General features: G+C 35.7%; 2 protein-coding genes across 7 annotated transcripts in view; one reads left to right on the forward strand and one right to left on the reverse strand.

The window, feature by feature from the left end:
* ANAPC10 (anaphase promoting complex subunit 10) overlaps positions 1–15,663 on the forward strand; it is a 338,817-nt gene that overhangs the window by 116,492 nt on the left and 206,662 nt on the right. The window lies entirely within an intron of this gene.
* The window catches only part of HHIP (hedgehog interacting protein), a 79,935-nt gene that overhangs the window by 28,975 nt on the left and 35,297 nt on the right, over positions 1–15,663 (reverse strand). The window lies entirely within an intron of this gene.

Below are 15,663 nucleotides of genomic sequence, written 5' to 3' on the forward strand. Positions count from 1 at the left end.
TTTTTTTTAAATAAAAATAGAAAAATCTCCAAACAACTTTCTTTTGTTATTACATTTGCCACAAAGATTAGTACAGTTATATGTTAAACATCAGATCCATGTAATGTACTGTGACAATGCAAAAACCCTGTGTACTTAAATAGAAGGCAATTTTCTCTTTTGGCTTCTAAAAAAGTATGAAATATTACTATGACTAAAATTTTAGTTGTTTAAACTAAGAACAAAATTTAACTTCATTTGTTTCTGCAGAGGTAATATACGGGAGGGTAGCCGAGGCATAGAAATAAACAGAATATTTAATTAACAATTCAAATTCAGTTCATATATTTGATTATTCACAAGCCTGCAGTTGTTCTGGAGTTTAACTCAGGGTTTGCCAACCTCTGAAAACCAGTGACTCTGTCGTAGATTCAAGCACTCCAACTGTACACATAAGCAGACAACATTTTGCAACTCTACCACACCCATGATAACTAATTATGAAATTTTAAATTATAAGAGGGAATGAAGCTTTTAAAATGTATTTGCAATTCAGACTGATGGATGGGCCTGTCTTCCTGATGAAAGATGTCCCACAAAAGGCCTAATTGGGAAAGTGCACAGCTTTAATTTATTTTAATTCAACATGATAGCCATGCTTTCTATTTAATCACAACAACCAACAAGAAACCTGATTCAGAAACGGAGATGTAAATAGGTCAAGAGATTTCCATAGAAAGAGATTTGTGCAATGAAATCTGAATCCTCCTAATTTAGAGGCAGCCAAAATTTGCTAATTTGTTTGCTTGAAAAATTTAGTTTCTGGGGGTTACCAGAAAGGTTAGTTTTGAAAGTCTAGTTAGAGCTGCCAAATCAGTTGCAGTCATTGTGGATGAAGAGACTGGTAATCTAGCTCTTTCTCCTTTACGAGCCAAAAGCAATCCTGGAGCTGAGTCTGAACTGATTGTAGATATTATTGTATAAGTTTCTAAGAGTTTTGACCACGTTACTCAGATAAAGCCTGAAGCAAACAGAGGCAAATCCGTTGCTTTGGGAACAGTAAGGCGTATTGCAAAGTTTCCTGATGAATGTTTCTATCTGTTGTGCCCAGACAAAGACAGTCCTATTTCTTCTCCTGAGAGTTGAGTCTGAGTCATTTAAGGGCCCAGGAATGTCAATGAGTCACACTAGGCCTGCCATTCAAGGTGAGTTATTGCAAGTATTAGTAAGAGAAGATCATTCCGTTATTAAGCTGAGGATTTTATTTAGCACTTGATGTCATGGGAGCAGTCTCACTGTGAAAGTGAAGTTGTTGATAGAGCAAACAGGTGAAAATTGAATTAAGAGCTTTTAATGAAGTACACATGAAGCAAGAACTTGACGAATGAACCATGAGACCTGCGAGGTAGTAAGTATGGCCAGTTGCATTCATAAGATCAGGACAGTATTTCTACTAATTTCTGTTTTGCAGTATTCTAGCAGACTGCAATATATTACTTTCTTTGTATCTAGAATGCATTTATGCTTCCTGAAAAGTCATGTTGCTTTCTGTTTTTCAAAGTCAGCCAATCCCACTGTACTCTAAAAAGTCAATTTACTATTGCACTTAATAAAAACTTTTGAAACGTTCCTCTAAGACATGGAAATCTGCGCAGCATCAAGCCATTAGGTGACTTACAGTCAATTAGAAATCTAGCTGTTTTTCCATACTTACTTTTTCTGGGTTTGGAAAACAATTGTTCATGTAGATTTTCCGCATTATTACTAATTGGCAAACCTGTTATTTCCAATTTCATCACTGCCACAATTTCCATAGCTTTTGAAATGATCTCTGTTATGCAAGAAAGTATATAGCCTTCTGTAGTGTTATATCTCTTAAGTTGTGATAATTGACAGATATCTTGTAAAATCCCTTAGGAGTGTTCATTTCGGTACTGTCAAACTGAATAATTGTATACCAAATTTCAGATTTTTGCAGAATTATTCTCATTTTTATTTTTCATTGATGGACTTCTGATGTTGTGAAACCAGCAACCCAGCCTTTATATTTCATTTGTGGCTTTTTAGAATTAGATACCACATGTCCAATTTCTGTATCTTTCTCTTGACATCTTAACAACCTCTTGACATCCTTCACTTTTTAGGTTTCCCCTTGGGTGTAACCAGCAGCAAGAATCTGTACATGACATATTAGCTTGTAGGACATTCTACGCTACACTGTTTGAAGGAATAACCTTTAACAGTTGTATAAGGAAGGGTGAGAAGAATGAGACATATCTTCTTATTCCATTGGGGTGTCTGCTGAAGACAAAGAATGATGGTTGGCTGAAATGAAGATTTATTATTCAGCCTGTGACTTAGGTCAATGTGCAATCTCTTATCATAACTAAAACTGGAAGCTCACACTTTCAATGTCTGCCTATGAAGTCCTTTAGCTTGAACACTCTTCTACTCATGGTAATTGCAGATTTTGCATCTATCCTATATTTTTTTCAGAACTGATTTTCCTTAGGCCAGATTATAAACTTCAGCTAAGGAAAAAACATTTCTTTAAAAACTAGTTTGATCTAATTTAGGATGACAAACATTTTAATAAGAATTACATTATTGTAAGTCAATACAAAGCTGGGTAAAGATTAATTGTATGCATTGAACTTAAAATGTTTCTTTATTTTTTATTTTCCAATGGTTGGTTACCTACATTATGTTAGCTCTTAAAGTATATTTCACCCATAACTAGTGATATTATGTACTGGTGTTATATACTGAAGCGTTATTAAGCATTATTATACTTTAATACAGAAACACATGCCGCAGTTATTCTTAAGAGATGCTGGCATTTCAGTATACCAATAAATGTGTTATTTCCTATAGTATATAGAGTAATACATGGGAATATTTTAACTGGTATCGCTAACTAGTTCATTTAAAGTAGATCATATTTTAAGCATGACCCTTAATTAAGTAACCTTAATAATACTCCATTTTAGTATGCAAAATCAGACATATCCATTTTTTTTCGTTGTTCTGTATGGCTTCATAGTAAACAATATGGGTAGCAGATTCAGAGTATTCCTTTAAAATTGATTTCACAATTCATTCATTCATATAAAATTGTGGTATTTATACATAACATCTTTTTCATTTACACAATCCCACATTCATGTTGGAAATGAGTAGCAGCTCTTTAAAAAAGGCTTAAAGTGCCTTTTAAAACTTGCTTCAAATATATATATTATGGTTGTGATCACTGTCATTTGTGGTGTAAAATATTAACTCTAATGTCTTTATTATCATTTGTTTTCATCTACTGTTATAAAATAAATGCTGGGTAACTTGTTCAGGCAGTTTGATCACCCTTACTTTAGTTTATTTCCTATGTAATAAATACCATAACATGCATTACCACGTGTTTGATCTTAAGGAGTTTTATTTGTTAAGGACATGGGGAAGAGGTCATGGAACATCTTATCAGACGGTACCATATGAACTCTTCAAATAGATTTCTAATTAGGAGATCCCAAAAGAATCTCAGCTTATTTGAACCTTCCTTTACTGGACCTTACTATAGGGCTGAAGATCAATGTCAAGTATTTTTCTCAGAGGCAAATATTTGCTTAGTGGACATGTTTTGGAAATTTGGCTCCAACACAGGATGGAAATTTGACTACAGCAAAAAGTAGAAACCAGAAAAAGGTTTGCTGCAAGGGCACACCTTGCCTTTCAAAGCTTTATCAACTATTTTGAGAAACACAAGGAGGAGTTCTCTCTGACAGGTGAAAGAGGACAAGAAATATAGAATGAGAAAAGCAGAAACTGATTGGACTGTAACTATGGTACAGCAGTGGAGCTCCCATAGACCTCTTGGGTGTTGAAAACTCAAGTGCTTTGCTATCTGAACATCTGTGGGGCCTGAGGCCTCTGGCAAGGGAAGAATTTGTAACATAAGACATTTACCTTAGGGAAAAATAATTACACTGATGTCATGGCTGAGTATAGTATATATACACTAGACCCTATCTCCAAAGCATTTCCTTTTTCCTGTTGTGCTGCAAAGTTTTTTTTTTTGTTTTTTTTTTTTTTTAATGGGCTTTGCCATTATCTAAGGATTTTTTATAAAAAAATAGCAATATTTTTAACTGATTTAACCATTTGACCAATGCACTGTTTTAATACTTCAATTTAAAACAGTTTTAGATACAGAAATGCTTTACATTTGTATTTAAACAGGAAAAAGAGGGCCATATTTGAGTTTAAGCACAAGTTCTACTGAAGCAAAAGGTGGTTTTTGTTCAGCTATGTACAGGGCAGGATTTGGCTAAAAACACTGATGGCCAAAGTGCACCTTCCACAAAAAGGAAGTTTTCTGCTCTGAGGTCTTCAGTGTCATTAAAATGCTCGTTTTTTACAGGACAATTGAAATCTCCAATAAAATAATGAAGTTTCACTCCTCTAGTGCCAGTGGGCCTGAAAGTTAGACCTACCAAAAGGTAGTAAGATGATGATACATAAACATAATTCTGCATGGATTTTGAGTGGGGCTTTTCTGGAACTAGGGAAAAGTCAGAGTACCCATTTACAGGAATCATGCATGTGTATTTATTATGCAGGATAATTTTTCAGCAAAGGAAAACACTGGAGTGACCAGAACAGAAGTGACTTGAACAGAAATAAGTAAAAATGGTTAAAGATCTAAAGGTAGCACTGAAACTTAGAACTGAATTCTTACTTTCTTCTTACTTCTGTTGCAGCAAATACAAAATTTCAACATGGCCTTGATCATTTTTTCCTTTTCCTTACCTCCATAGTCCTTTGAAGAAGCCAGCCACTAAATGCAGGACCTTTCACTTCTAGTCCTGTACTTTTTTTTTTTTTTTTTTAATTCCTCAACTCCAGAGTTTGCTGTACTGCTGGGCAAGTCTTTAGTTTAATCCAAATGAAAATCCTTGTCCCCTGATAATACAATTCTTTCTTCCCGTCCTCCTAAGGAAACTATATGAAACTTATAAATGCAGATACCACCCCAACACAAACCCACAGCTTGCCTCCTTCACACTCTTCTAGTAAGACATGAATCCTGCTTTGACAACTCTCCCAATTATTGGTTAGAAGCAGCTAAAAACTTTGAGACTGCCAAAAGCCAGCCAATAATTGAGAGGTTTTGGGCAGAGTGACATACGACTGTGAGTGTGCTTGCAAGGAGGTGGCCATGAGCCCATGTGAGGTCTGCATCTGGACTGGGAAACTTTATGTACTGTACTACTTTAGGAGAATTGGAATAACAGAAGACAGTGGAAATCAGTCCCGGAAGAGGGAGATTCAAATAAAGACCAGATGATTATTGCATTCAGTAAAGCTGGCTCAAGAAGGTGTGAATTACACACTTTCCTGCACCACAGAGGCCTCTTGAGCTGTAAGCAGCATTCATCCTCTGGGAACACAGGTGGTGATTCCACCTCTGTCCCCAGCTGGATTTATTTTCAAGGAAGCTTTACATTCCACCAGCAATTCAGTGAGTGGTTCACCAGTGGAGGCCACTAAGGGAAGGTAAAAAATAAGCACACTCCTTCTTATTTCCCTGGCACTCCTCCATTTTCTGTTCATTATTTATTTATTTAGTTATTCAGTTGGCCTGTCTCCTCTCCTATACTTTTCGTGTTCGGTATTCTTCCACTGTAGACTGTCTTCTCCTAACAGCTTTTTAGCTGCGTTGGTTTGGTCTTTGTGCTGTAGAACCAGCCTTCTAGGAAAGTGATAAAGCTTCATTCAAGTGAACAAGGGTGCAGTAAGTATTAAGAAATTTATTGACCATGAAAATCCTTTTTTAGTAGGGAGAAGAGACTTGATGACCTTTGTATTTTTTCTTGTTCTTTCTGTTACTTCTACGCTTTACTCATCTTCTGTGATAAAGGCAAATTTTACCACTATTTTTCAGTGGATAGTTCAATAAAATGGGTTCAGATGATACCCCAAAGAGAATGGACTACGTTACGTTAGCTTTCACAAATATATTACACGATGACAAAATGCTAATAATCTTTTTTTCATTCACCACCAGTACTGTGACCTCTTCCAATCAAGAGAGATTTTTTTTTCTTTTTTAACTTAGACCCTGTTTTAATGCCACCAAACATTATTTCTGTAGACACATAAACAATACCAATTAATCTTATTGGTGATTTATTGTTCTACCAATGCTTTTATTTGACCATGGTCCTCCTAGCCATCTCCTTGGGTTTTCTCATGTTCTCATTCCTTGACTATGTATCTAAAACTTATCTTCATTTTTCAATAGCACATTTCATAAAATCTGCCTTTTTGGTTAAAACACAGAATCTAATGACAGAGAGCTGTCAAAAAAAGTTTGTTAAGAATTATAATTCAATAGATAAGATGCTTTTAAATGGCATGACATTTCAGCAGATCAGTGCTGCTTTCGTCATTGCTAAGGATAAAAATATGCCATGAAAAGAAATCTTACAATGCTGCAAAGATCTCCCTAGGCTGCTAAAGTAAGACTTTTCGTAAGTGTCCACAAAAAAGTCTACAGCACTTCAAAATGAGTTGCAAGACTTTTTGTGCTGAGAGAGGGAAAAAAAAGAGGATGTATGGTGACACATAGCAAATTTGACAGTGCTTATGTAAAATGAACCAACCTACAACAAATTCTATACTCCGATAATTGAAAACAAATTCATGCTGTTTTACCGTGACCACTTTATATGGAAATTTAGGGATATAATTCAGAACAGAATAACAGTAATTATCATGCTCTCTGCATTAAATTAAAACCAGAAATGTTGATCTGTCTAATTGTAGACATTAAAAAATAACTAGTTTCAAAAAAAGAGAGATGCAAATGGAAAGATGCCCTGATGACATTATTCTGTCTTGCAAAAAATTCAGCCTTTCTCCTGTGGCTCTTGGTAGTGAACTGTTGTCTGTTAAAGCAGGTACTTGCCTTTTCTCGTTGCAAGGGGAATGCTGCACTTGCATGAGGCATATATTTAAATACTGTGAGGCAGGGGTAGAAAGCAGCAAACCACACCCAACTAGAAGGGAAAAGCTACAGATTTCCATTTAGATGGGTTCCCATATCTTTGCTGTTGTATGTATGCTAATGCATATTAAAACTTGCTCAGTGAGTTGTAAAAGTAAGTTGCTAGCAGTCTGCATCTTGCCAAAGAAAAAAAGAAAAAGGGAAAAAAAAACACACCTTAAAGAAGGCACCTTTTGCCAGAGTGTAATAGAGACTAGAGGCACTTCTTTACATACACCCCACTTACGTTTTTCTCCTAGTACATTACTACAGTAATCACTCATATTTGCAACATAACCTTGATTTAACTGTGGGCCTTAGGAGTATGGCTATCACTGTTTTAAGAGAAGAGTGATTTCTGGGGCTTATCAAACTGATACTAATCTACAGTGTAAAATATAAAGGTATTCTTCACTGAAGGTTATTTCTTTAGCAGATTTCTACCTTTAGGCTCTGAAGCTATGTAACAAAGATAGGATAGTGTTTTCTGCAAGACAGCTCAACATGCCTTTCTTTTTATTTTTTGAAACTGGAAAATCTTATTATCTGAATGTTTTTTGATTGGGAAATTGAAGACAATTCATAGCAGAAAAGTTCAGGTGCCTTAAAAACATGGGACAGAAACAGGAAGCATATGAAAGGATAACTGTAATGGATGCTTATCTTGCACCTATCCGCTTGTCTTGGATTCTCTCAAGACAGAACCCCCATGTAAGAGTGTGAGGCTTTCTGCAGGCACAGAAAATGGGAACACGTCACTATTTTTCAGTTGCCAAAGAATGTGTGTTCAAATTCTAGAGATAAACCAAATGCTATTCTGTTCCCTAACATCCAAGGAACTTTTGGACTGCTGAAATCCGGGTGCATGGAAAGGGATATTTCAGCCTATATTTAGCATCAGCATCCAGCATAGTTTTGATAATGATGTGTCATATCTTCAAAGCAAATGCTGGTTGCATATGTTACTGGTTTCTCAGTAGATGGTTATGCTAAACATAATAGACAAAATCAGAATTTTTATTCTTAGAAGCTCTGTAAGTATTCTTCAACATTTTACCATCAGACATACAACAGATCTACTGTATGAAGTCTAGACAACTGTTATGTCTATTTACTCCAATTTTAATTTGTTTATACCTGTGTTCTTTGTCCATTCAATTGTTTCAAACAGTAAACAATCTTATATTATTGGCACAAATGCAAACAGAAAAGAAATTTAGAAGTCCAGCATCTGCTACTGGGTTTTAAGCTTCCACATGCTAGCACATCAGAAGAGTATTCATTGCCTGAAATCAAACTGTTTGAAATATAAGGATTGCACTTGCTGGAGTCCTGATGCAAAGGCAGACAGGAAAAAAAAAAGCTATTATCGCATCTTTTTTCAACCAAAACTGTGCATGCGCATCATGTTTTGTACCTGGGTCAAAAAGATACTTAAGTGACTGCACCCTTGTGTTTCCGAAAAAGTGCTGAATGGGAGCTGAAGACAAAAAAAAAAAAAAAGCATTCACATTCTCTGGTACCGTCTAAGCATTTTTCTCACTGTTATCTTGCCAGTCCCATTGGCCTCGCAGTGCCTCAGGGATGGACAGCCAGGGAGAGGGCAGAATGGCTATCATACAAGTTAGCTAAATTGTTGCAGCTTAGCAAAAAGCTTGGATTTCAAATACTGACTCAAGTAATCAAATAATTTGAGTTCTTTCAGTAGGTCTTAAAAAGTATATGTAATTTGCCAGCAACATGAAAATAAGGAGTAAATAAATCCAGAGAAATCCAGATTTTTTCACCAACATTTTGTGAGCATCAGGGCAAGCCAAAATAATCAAGTATTTTTGTGGATCACTCATATAGATCTTGTCTGTACTTCTCAACTAAAATTGTGCAAAAATATTAATAATTTGAAGACAGACATGAATATTTTTATGAAATGTGCCAAATGGAAAAACCAGGGTGGTGGAGGATATACGGTTTGCTCTTCATGACTAGAATCTGTACATAAGAGGAGAATGATGGCAATCCACAGCCGTGTTGACAATTCAGACATACAGGAAATACCCTTGTAGGAAACTAATACCATCTGGGTTTGGCCCAAGATGTGTGAATGAGAAATATGTTTCTTGTTGAGAATGCAAAGATAGTTTTGGACATTGCAGAGAAGGAATGCGTTAAGCATGCACAGTTATAAAAATGAAATAGGGTGAGGCATTGCATGCATATGGAATAATTAGAGGAATATGTTTACGTGCGTCAATAGTTGATGCAGACACAGAACTGCAGAATTCAGTTGTCCTAAGACAACCAGTAAATTATTATGAAAAATATTTTCAGTGTAAGTGGTCAGGAGCTTTCTGAGTAAAGGCTGTGTTTGAAAATGCTGATTTGTCTAAGCCACTGTGTTCCCAGATAGAAAGGGAGGTTTGCTTGTGATAAGTTATATTTTGGGAAAAAAAGAATAGCTTTGAAACTGTTGAAACATCCAGTTCTAATATTTGTAAAAATGAGAATTTGGATTATTTTGGTGGGTTGTTTTCAGTTTGGAAATTAGTTTTAGTTAAAAGAATGTCAACACTGAAATGGAATATTTCATTTGGCCCATCCTGAGAACCTTTCAGTCCACACGTGGTGAGAGTATGTTTTCAAAATCTCAGAATATTCTCACTCCTGTCTATCCTGTTCTTGCATTAACTGTCTGAGATTTTAGTGTCTGTTCTTGGCATAGGAAAGCTTTCTGGTTTCTAACGAAGCCACTGCCAGCATTCTGAGGTTCCTGAGACTCGCTGCCTGCGGGATGGATTTTTGCCTCTCCCTTGACACCCTCATCTACTTGTGAAAGCCCTAGCAGTGCTGATTTTTCGGTTATTTGTGAGGCTAATGAATGCCTTGCATGGGCAGGAAAAAGTTCCAGGCTTTCTTTTTGGTGCACATTTGACTTCTCCAGACTAGCCAGGAGTACTATCATCCCTTCTCTAAGTCCAGTCTCTAAATGCTCTTTTTAAAGGAAGTTATTGAAAATAAAAGTTTTTCATGTTTTTCATGTCTATCAAGATCCTGGATTAACCCTGTAACAGGTTCAAAGACACTCATTATAGAGATTACCTGTTCCTTAAATGAGCAGTGCTCATAAAATGACAGTAAACTGTCTGTTAATGTATCTTCGGTCTTCATTTGTTTTTCAGCAGATGTTTGACATACCTGCACAGGATTATTCTTATCACTGCCAAACACTGCTGAAGGCACTTACTTAAGATGTATTCATCGTTTTAGTGCTTACCTGCAAGGCACAATGCAAAAAAGGATGGAAAATCAAAGTGGCCAGTTTGAATCTTTTATTTTCCATCCATTCTTAGTATGTATTGAACCTGTGTAGCACCCAAGATCTTTGTACAGAATGATCAAGGTCAGTAGAATAAAATGTTATTAATGCACCAATGGTGTACCATTGCATATCTTTGACTGATTACATTCAGGTTGGTACAGGCTACCTGACGAAGCAGGCAGGCTAGAGGTAGGAATAGCAGCCCATTGCAGAGTCCATTACAGCTTCAAGTTTGAGCAGATCAGCAGTGTTAGAGTTCGGTGCTTGCTAGTTAATAGACTATGAATACCTGAGTTGATGGTAAATCCATTCCTTGTTCTTTCAGAATGAATTATTAGTACTTTTGCCTTCATTATAGAACTGTGTTATTACTAGTTCTAACTTTGCTAGGCTGTACTCAAAGCATTGCTTTCATTTCTATCTACTATGGAACGTGTGCACATCTGCCTCTCAGGTGAGAATTTATGCCTGTACAAGGCTTGAATTTTCCAAGTTGTTTATGCTTATACATATACTCACTACATACACATATAAACATACACATGCATCCAGCATTTAGGTGAACACAGAGTTGCTTGTCCCTATAGTTTAAATTCTCATCAAATTTGATTCTTTCTTGTTAACCCAAAAGGGTTACATGAACAGATATAAACCATGCATACATGCGTGATTTGCATATCATAAGGCTTAAATAAATGGTGTTTGAACTACCTAAAATAAATTATTTTATTGTATAGAATAACTTAACATTCCTAGGCCTAGGATGTTCAATTCCAATGTTGGGGAAAAATAGTTTTGAAGGATGTGCATTTCATGTATGTGCTGTTTTTTTTAAAGAACTCATTAAATTATGGTCATACTACGTATTTTAAATATTGACATTTCTGAGAGGGGTTTAATTTTTATTCTGCCAAGCGTTGTAAATTCCTGTTTTGGATCCTGAGGATTTTGGTGGAGGTGGAAAACCACTAATAATTTCTTCTTGTTCTTGCAACTTGTGTTCACTTGCATGTTTTAACCTGAAGCAGGCTTTTTCTGTTGATGCTGATAACACTGTTCTGAGTGTCCACTGGAGTAGTAAAGAGTCAAATTTCCTCTATGTAATGGAAATGATAATTACCTTAATACAAAATTTTGTTTCATAAAGCCCTAATTCAGCAAGTATTCAGGCACGTGCACAAATTCCACAGAATTTTTTTTCTAGTGCTAAGACAGGGTACCATGTGGCATCTGATTCTTTAGAGTTTACATGACTTTTGGTGCCAGTAAATGAGATCTGATATGATAGTGATGAGGGATTTTACCAATCAAAAATGCTTCTGATTGAGGGGGGGGGAAAAGACTGGAAAAAATCGAGATTTTTCTCTTAATGAATCTGACCCTGTGATTTCATAAAGATTTCTTTATGGTCTGTAGCTAATGTGGTGGTTATGCAGCTAAAGGCATTATCTTCACATCATTATAATGAAACATAACACTGGTATCCCTGACTTTATTAGCCAGGCTTCATTGGTATCTGACGTTATATATTTCGTATCATAAATCTAAATAAGAACTTACATTGACCTGCATTAGACCAAACATTAAACAATTTACTAAGATTACAACTTTGAAAGGGAACTTTTTTTTTTTTTAAAAAAAAAAGTCTTTTAGACCACCAAGAAACAACCATAAATTTAAGGAAATATGAGGTTTCCACCATGTGACTTCCCCTGCAGAGTTATGCAACAGACTGCAGTTACTTAAAGGTCATACATAAAAAATTTATGGTACATTTTTTAAGAGATTTATAGTGTTTCTATTTATACAACTTATATGTCAACAATTTAAAGGTATAGTGTACTAAAATAACAAATTAAAGTCTAATCCCTTTGAATCTTTGATAAAATAGAATGCTATAATATGTCATACATATATAAGGGGGTTAATAAATGTATCTATATTAATTGATGCGATATGTGTGATGTAATGATTAGCTGTTTATTATCTATTACAAATCATTTATGCTTACCCTGAAATTCATTTGCAAATAGAGTTCATTAGGGCAGCATTCTTTGTCTCATATATCCCTTCTACTGTTGGTATTTAGAAGCTCTTCCATCTCTGTAGAAGAGCTCTGCAAATCATTCTCAGAATTAACTTCCAGTGTTGAGATGAATGATGCCATGGCCACTATCTAGACCTCTTGTTTTGGGATGTCTTTGAACTCAAATACATTATCATTTACCCAAGATGTTGCTGGATTCCCTGGAGGCAAAATTTCTTAGTGCTATATGAAGATACCACCTTATTTGCTGAGCTTTTATTCGCTTTGCATTGAAGTGAAGTGGGAGCAGTTACACACTTACTCAGCCTAAGCTTAGGCAAGAGAGAACACTGAGAGGGGGTAATTTCTCATATCAATACAGCTGCTTTACCAGTAGTGTTTGATCTCAGCCATAGCAGTTGTGTTTGCAACCTTGCCTTTGCACACTAAATCCATATAGTTATGTATATTTACATGGGAGTTGAGACCGCAAATGCATCATTTCACTCCAAGAGTCAAAGTCCTAAACACAGGTCTGTCAGTGATTATTGATGCTGAATTCATCCCTGGATTTTGCATATTGAAATAATGCCTGAATGTGAAGACTCTATTAGAGCACAGTATTTTAAGCACCCTTATTTGTGTGAGCACTTTGACACCATAAATATTCATTTATTGTGAAAACAAGTGTTCTTAGATATACAAAGGTCCTAGTACATGAAACCCCTGCGAATGTGCTCAGTCATAAGCATTTTGATAAATCCATTGCCTTCAAAGTCAAATACAAACACACTGCTTAATGGGACATAAGTATGTGGAGGAATACACTAACATGTGGTCATGGAATAAAGACAGATATGGTCATGGAGATTTGTCTCTACCTGGTATTATGGCCTAATCTTGTCCTCAGCAAAGAACCTGAGAATGCAGTCCATTGGTGGAAAGTTCATAAGTACAGGGAGGGGAATTCTCCACAGGAGACAACCTTTGGGTTGCTGTGCCAACAACCAGATTTAAGTTATGGAGTCTCTACTGACTTGAATCATCATGCCTTGTCCGTTGACGCGCCTCACAATATTTCTGTAGGGATGCCCTTCATTTGGATTTATTTGGAAAATAATGTTTCTTACCTTCCTGTGGGAGATAATGTTCTGTTGGTCCCCCTGTCTACTGCTGTCTTCAGCTCTGAAGATAACATAAAAAGCCTAAGCAGCCCTTCAGAGCTGGAGCTGATACAGTATTTGTTGGTAAGCGGTCCTCAGCAAAATTGTCCGTTACTTGGATTACTTGAATTACTGCATTTTTGCTGTGAAACAGAGTTACACTGGTTCTGTGGATTTTGTGTGTTTCTAAAGCTCTGGCACGCTGTGATTTGCCTTTGCTGACTGAAGAAACATATCATTATTCCTAGGCTGGTCATCACCCCTTCATCAGCATAATTCATTTCCATAGTAAGCGATTGTTGTCAAGAAATTAGGCTACAACTATTCCAGCAGAGTTTATAGGTTCACAGGCCAACCCAAGCAGCAATTAATTTAAAAGAAGATGTGGTCATTTCCTATCTTTTATGAGCATCAAATAACACAAATTCTTTTCGACAAAAAAATATTTGATATGTCAAATGACTAGAATAAGAACTGATCTATGGGATTTTTAAATACTAACATCTTTTACAAATAAAAAAATCATAAAGTGATAGAAAAGAATAACAGGTACAGCATTTTACAAGCTGTTTTTCTTTATAACTGTAAGTCTAGAGTTTTGGAGAGAAAACTAATAAAAATTAGTCAGTCATCATTATGATGTCATTCTCATAATTTCCCTTGAAGTAAACTAGCAAGTACAAATAATATTTGTAATGTCTGACATCATCTATGTAGCTTTCCATTGCTCAAACTTTGGGTTAAATTTAGTGATGTTTCCCATTTGTTAGAGAGAACACCTTCTGGGTGGAATGGATTCCATTAAGAAAATTTTTCTGAAGTTAAGCCATCTTTGTAAGTTGTTTAAAACATTAAAAATAATAATATCATGCCAGGAATGATAGGAGTACAGCAGTAGCAATTTGTCAAAAATGTAATCACCTGTAACAACCACAGTTTCAGTCTTGTTTTGATAAAGTCTGAGTGCTCACATGAAAAAAAAAATCATGCTTTTCTGTGATGTTCTCTTTAAAAATAAGTAAGCATCATCATAATTGTTTTATGTGCACAATAGTGCCTTCCATATGATGTATGTTTATTTATCATAGTTTGACCTGCAGAGGGTTATAATCACTCAAGCTATAAAAATGTTTCAGAATAGCCCCAGACTCATGTTTTGTTGCTTCTGCTTTCAGATGTTAAGCATTAAAGGACATTTCTAAAAATTATTCCTTGTTTTTAAGATTTAATGTAAAAAAGCTAAAAGTGCATAGGAACTATATATAGAAAGAGGGATCAATATTTCCTGAAAACTAGTCCCAGGTTGACCACAAACACTAACTCACATTTGCAAATCTTAGTGTTATATTTACATTAATTAGAATACTGTTTATTCAGTATAAAATAGCCAGCCACTGCCTTTCATATTCCTTTTTCATTCTTAAGTTTTCCACAGTTTTAAAATGGTAATTTCATTTCACCATTGCTCTATTAGTGGCAGGAGTTAGATCAGTACCACAATATTATTGCAATTCTATGCAAATCATATGCTAATAACATACGTAGGTGGTGACAAAGGTGACATAAAACAGGTCTTGTTCCATTTGTGGAACACACAGTCTTGCTCCTTCTGCCTTTTGTCCACTGTGTCCTTTCCCAGATGAAGGCCAGTGATGTCTGAGCCATCTCTCCTCTCCAAGAAAGAAGCAAAGGAACAGGAGAGAGGTTGGTGAGACATGGATCCCCACTGCCCTGCCAAGACCATCTCTGCTATTCTGATCTACACCATGACGGGCTTAACAGCTCCTTTGTCCTTAACTTTCAAGCTAGACAAATAAGTACTAACTGAACTCATTTTAAATGAATTCATCAACTCGAATTATACCTTTCATTACTACTTCTCACAAATAAGCAGTACACAGATGACTTGTACCAATTTAATCCTAACACCCCTGATAACCTTTTCAAATAAGCCATTGTAATACTTAATACAAACTTGAAATTTAAGAAAATATTACTCATTATTACTGTTTTATTTTTTTCTGTGCGAAGATTTGGGCATCTGTTTTAAATGGTGTCATTGTTTACTCTTGGTGTCTACTGAAAGGCTATTAGCTAAACATGACAGTTATTCAAATTCAAAGTAGAAAAAATGATTAGT

The sequence above is a fragment of the Anser anser genome (genome assembly GCF_964211835.1).
Source record: "Anser anser genome assembly, chromosome: 4".
Taxonomy (NCBI): Eukaryota; Metazoa; Chordata; class Aves; order Anseriformes; family Anatidae; genus Anser; species Anser anser.